We start from the raw sequence: 6,000 nt of genomic DNA, 5'->3' as shown, positions 1-6,000 counted from the left end.
TTACTATTAGAACTGACAATCGGACCCATTCAAATACTTTCGAATCGAATTACAACTAAAGTGAGGTACCAGTATTTAAAAATTCTGGCGGCCTAGTATTCAATGCCCCTGATCCGATATAATTTGATATAATAGTTGCAGACACGAATCATGTAACAAATTAGCCAGCACGCGCGAAAACGGTGCCGTTTGCGCAATCCGTGGCAAACTCATCGAAGATTGTTGCCCTCGCGGCTAGGCGAGTAACGTCGACATAACTAACGGTACTCCACCCGCATTGTTTTGGACCATCTTAATATTGTACGTGCTTTAGTAATATGCCCTTCATTACATTCCCACAGTTTGTGTCTATAATTGACCTTGTTACTTCACGTTACAACAGTTATTATGTATAAAAAAAAGACAATTTCACATCCGACATAATACGTAGATTTTACAAATATTGAGAAAGGCGGTGTCTAAATATATCTAGAGTATGTCTAAAAATGTCTATAAAAATAATAATTTACAAAATCGCTCGATGTTTTCTTGCAATGTACCAACATTGAAACATAAACAAGGCAGTTGAGATGAATGACGACAAAACTAATAACTAAGATCTATTCAATGTATCTCAACAAAACAAAGACATTAACCGAAATAGGAACAAACGAAACGCATTAAGTAACCAATAGTAGCAATTCTAATAATAACTCTACTTAATATGAAACCTTATCTAGTAATAGTTACATTGTAACTTTGTAGTTACTTATTTAATATAGAACTATGAATAAGAACATGTAGATTTATAGCTTACTCTTGCGATAATACAAGACTACTAGCTATTGCCCGTGAGTCTGCGCGGAATTAAAAAAAAATTGTAGCCTATGTGTTCTTTCAGACTGTTCAAATTTACCAAATTTCAGCAAGATCCATGCAGCCCATCTGGAGATGTTTTCCAACAAACATCCATCCATACATACAACCCGACATTCGCAATTATAACATTAGTAAGATATTATAACTTACGTCTTTAACCAAATAAATAGGTAGAAATGACAAATTTACACATTGTGCGATTTTACCTAAGTAAAGAAAACTGTAACGGTCAAAAAATTACAAAAAAATGTAAAATTCACAGTTTTCTAATTATCACGAATAATTTTAATTTTTTTTAAATCTTACTATGATATGAATTTAGTTATTTACCACATATTTGTTGATATACAAATCTATGACCAATTATTTTTATCTCAATGGACTGTCCTAATAATGTTTAATCAAAACGCAATTAGGGTTAAAGCGATAAGCTACAGTCTGCTTACAATGATAATATTTGATTAAGAGATATGGGATTATGTGACGCATACATTTGGGCTTTGCTTCAGTAATTCAGAAGGTTGTCGGTAATCAATGTAAAATTACATCTTATAAAATACGTCTGTTGTTTCTTATTTACTTGTTTGTTTCCTTTTATTCATGTTAGTTAATAAGGTATTAGAAAAATTTAAATCATTAATCAGTTAAAGGTCATGATGTCCTGGTCATCATAGTCCCTTTTTTATTGCATTTTTATTTAAATTTTAATCTGATTTATTACCTTTTATTTAGTTTTATACTATTATTTTTATGTCCGAAACGCATATAACTGGACATTCGAGAGATTAAGTCAATATTAATGTGAAATCTAGCAATAATCGAAAATAAGCTTAAAAATATTGCTAATCTGACATGCAGCGACAATCAACGCGGGTTCTAAACATGTCGGGGGAACAATGTCAACGACCGACGACCCCGCTCGCAAAATGCATCAAAAATATAACAGGGGCTTGTACCATATTAGGGTCAAAATATCGATTATGCGATCTATACATTGTATTTCGAACCATAAAAAATGGGGTGCGCGTGCGCTTACTTATTGTTAGAAATTTATAAAGCAATAGAAATATATAGATTGATAATCTGGAAATCAGTTTTATAGGTGTAGACTGCTTACAATTTATGATTTTTTTACGGATAATATTATAAGACAAGCGTTATATAAAATGCAAACGTCAATAAAATATACGATAACTTAACTAACAAACATCGATTCAAATATAACTTTATCTTTTATAAGACCAATGTCAATAATTTTTATAATTATACTTTAAACGCGTCAACGGTTTTTAAATGTCGTTGAACAAGTTTCTTTGAGAATTAAAGGAAGTTGAGAGCGTTTATAAGATGTTACGAAGCTTAAGTTGCGACTGGCCAGAGTTATGTCTCGACATCGGACACGTCTCGACTCGCTCTACTGAATTTTAAAGGCGTTATTTTTAAAATAACCAACATTTTTCGAGGACACGCAACAATACATCAACAAGAAAATCAAAGATTTAATCTCTTAACAATATATTAAATCAATACCCACATTTAACAACGATCTGTACATTTATAAATTCGATAAAGATCTGAGTTAATTAAAATGATCCAAGCTTCAATAATTGATTTCTTAAATAAAAAAATTTGATTCCTGGAAACATTATTTATTTCAAATCAAAATCTGCTCCGGTTCATCAAGTAATTTCTAAATAATACGACTTCTAAATTATAATGTAACAATTTTATAGACGAATGTCAAATAGCTTAGTGCATATGTAAAGAAGGCACAAAAATTACACAAATCCAAATTTGTGGAGTATTAAATTAAGCTACACAAGGGCTCGGTTAACCAGAGGCTGGGGAGTAGAGACGATCAATTTCAAGGGTCCCCTTTTATTCAAATCCCGTCTTTGTCTCTCGTATTTCATACAATATTATTCTACAATAAAGATCTTCGTGTCGATCAGAGCTGACAGGTCAGTTGATGTTAAACATCATGAAAAAGAATAATTATACGTGCAAAGTGAAGAGGTAGGTAGGTACTAAAAATTGTATGAAAGATACTGTGCGTCTTGTGAATGGGTTTATATGGTTCATAACACTGTTCATACTGGAATAAAATGATTAATTGAAAAAAGAACGTTCGTAAACTCTAGGTCTACTGCAAGTTTCAAAATACGCAAACCTTTTAGCGTATACAAAAACGCTTAACTACCAGATAAGACTTATCGTTACTGATAAAGCAACTGTGTTGATGATATCATTTTTAATCTATATGGAAAAATAAAAAATAAAACAACATTTAATACAAAATAGTCGATTTAAAGCAATTAAAAAAAATAATACGTACTGCTTAAAGAAACAGAGTTATCACACAGCGAAACAATACACAACAGGCCGAACAGAAATAAAAACGAGCAATTAACGAAACTAAAACTAAAAAAAAAACAAAACGCAAAGGAACTTGAACGATTTACCGGTCAACTCGCGAACTTGTCAACAACACTTCACAATATTCGACGACAATATCAAATTTTCTTATTGAAATTTGATAAGTGTACGTAGGACGCCGAGTGTACGCGCACAGGCGAACGGGACGCGCGCCGCGACGACCGTGTCTCGACCAACTGACGTTTGTTCCGACTAGCCGGCTATCTCCGTCTCTCTCCAATACGCATGTCCGGAACTAGATCCCTTCATAGTATTCACATTTATACCATTTTTACAACACTTTCCTACATAAATAACAACTAGCAGACCATAAAATAAGCATTTAGCGTACATTCAGAGCGAAACAGACAAGGTCCATCGTGATTATATTGCGATATACCCTACGGCCGAGGTTTATTCAGGTTTTGCACCTGGCTTTCGAAGATAAGGAGATTTAACGCCGCCATGGGGACGTAAACAGTATCTGATTTTGATTTTACAATGAGCCGCAAATTTTTCTCTTTATACCCACACCTGCAGAAGTCTTGATAAACTCAAAGCCAATTTATTGGATGCAATTTTAAAAAAATATATTCTTCTAGAGGATGTTACATTTTGTTGATTAAGATCTATAGCAAAAGTATGCTAATACAATAGACATGTATTTTCGATATAATTATAGAACATCCTAACTTTCACGACTACATCGGGCTGGCAATGAAAGCGACATTGTCATCGCGCCTCCACAATGCACAATGGATGTGACGAGAGTGTCTCATGGAGTACAGCTGACCTTCATACAGTGAAACCCAACGTATACAATGTGGATACGATGAGTAAAAATATCCAACCTACACTAGACAAAATTTTCAAAATGAATGAAAAGTATTAAGACAAAGGACGATCTGCAGATAAATTATTTAAAAACAAAATGTAGGACAATATAGTATAATAGTACTTTTATTTAGTAAAATGGGTCTTACCAGACAGACGGACGGACAACAAAGTGATCCTATAAGGGTTCCGTTTTTTCCTATGAGGTACGGAACCCTAAAAATTGAATAAATACGAAGTAACATAACCTAATCTAACATAAAATTAGAACTTCTAATGTAATAGTAAATTTGTACCAACATGACGATACCAAATTAAGTTTGTTTGTATTAAATTTTGTGAGAAAACAGACTAAGTTTATAAAATAAAAACACATAATGATGATAAAAAAAAATTCGGCAGGAACAGCAGCAACTACGAAGCCATTGCTAAGAGATGTAGTAAAAATTTTAATTCAATAAACGGAAGTTGCAAATAATCTGAGTTAAACCGATGTTTATCTGATATCAACTGGTCGACGTGGCCTTGTAGCATTGTGTGGTTTTTGCTAGGTCAGAGCGCCGAGCCGTGGCTCTAAAGCTTAGATTGCTTACAATATTTTACATTTGTAACTAGCACATTAAATAAATAACAGTCATTTCATATATTGTAATGAGTTATAATTTTTAATTTATATTAAAGCAATATTTAGTTGCCATTAAACAATTATCAAATTAGCTTCGCACAGACTCAAAAAATTTGTTTTATCTGAGAAGCAAATTACGAAAACGAATGATTGTGGACGGACTTGAATAGCACAGAATAATAATTAACATGTTTTATTCCAAGTATCTTATTATGCTAGATTAAAAAGAAGGTACATGTTTTCGAAAAATGAGAAGGAGAAATAACAGTTTCTGATACAAGATAAACTCATCTTAAAGAGTTTGTTAAAGTGAAGAAATAAACAAACATTGTCGCGCTTAGTAAACATATCAAACCACCCGTGTCCTGCGCCTGGGGGTTTTAGGTTCACGACCACAACAAGATATAGCGAGAAGCGATAATTTATTTCAACTATTCTAAAGAATAAACTTTATAAATACAAAAACGATGTATGTATTAATATAAAATTAAATTATCGGACCCGACAGACGTTGTCCTGTCTACACGTCTTTAATTTGAATAAATTAATATGAAGTTAATATTTGATGAAAATTGTGAATCTAAACCATTCCCAGATCCCCTTGAACACACACAAAAAATTTCATCAAAATCGGTCCAGTCGTTTGAGAGAAGTTCAGTGACATACACACTCACAGAAGAATTATATATATAAAGAAATATAAATAACAAAAATATGGTGTGACTAGTAAATATTCGTAACGTCATTTAGCATTTAGTGTGCGTATGTCTGCAGCATAGCAGACTCAGACTTTAACTTTAGCGTGGTACGTATAACATTGACATAATTCCTATAATGCTGCGTTCCAATTTGCAATAATATTTATCAAAAAAACTATGCCTTATAATAAAAGCTACAGTCTACATAGAATTGCTGCAATATTAACAATTTAGTAAGTACACAAACATTATGACTACATTGAAATTATAATTCTATTATTTCGTATTTTTAACACTATAATTTAGTCAATTTGGGTGTATTTTAAACATATATTTTCCGTCAACATGATTATATCGTTATTTTGTAGTGTAACGGGAAAAATAACTAGATGTTCGACAAGTTGTATTTCAGATGAAATTCATGTCGCATTTCAATACTGCAGCATTTTCTGTTTCTTGTTAGCGTTTAATTAAAATGATTTTTTAAAGCGCAGAGTTGTTTAAAGAGGTCGCAATCGTCATTAAAAATGCGGCCTACATTTTTAAGCATTCTCGAGAATTTTCCATCTA

The 6,000-nt window shown here is 32.4% G+C and overlaps 1 protein-coding gene across 8 annotated transcripts in view; it reads right to left on the bottom strand.

Annotated features, from left to right (window-relative positions):
* spri (Src homology 2 domain-containing protein sprint) overlaps nucleotides 1–6,000 on the bottom strand; it is a 173,362-nt gene that overhangs the window by 85,201 nt on the left and 82,161 nt on the right. For 4 of the 8 annotated variants that reach the window (XM_013317439.1, XM_013317441.1, XM_013317446.1 and 1 more), the window contains exon 1: nucleotides 3,194–3,454. The exons of 3 other annotated variants lie outside the window; for them this stretch is intronic. The gene's annotated coding sequence lies outside the window, so the exon portion shown is untranslated. Of the gene's footprint in view, nucleotides 1–3,193; nucleotides 3,455–6,000 lie in introns of those variants that run through there. One more of the 8 variants, XM_013317440.1, reaches the window with a different exon arrangement.

The sequence above is a fragment of the Papilio xuthus genome, unplaced genomic scaffold (assembly GCF_000836235.2).
Source record: "Papilio xuthus unplaced genomic scaffold, Pxut_1.1 DF826938.1, whole genome shotgun sequence".
In the NCBI taxonomy this organism is placed as follows: domain Eukaryota; kingdom Metazoa; phylum Arthropoda; class Insecta; order Lepidoptera; family Papilionidae; genus Papilio; species Papilio xuthus.
This window is presented reverse-complemented; position numbering and strand designations above follow the sequence as displayed.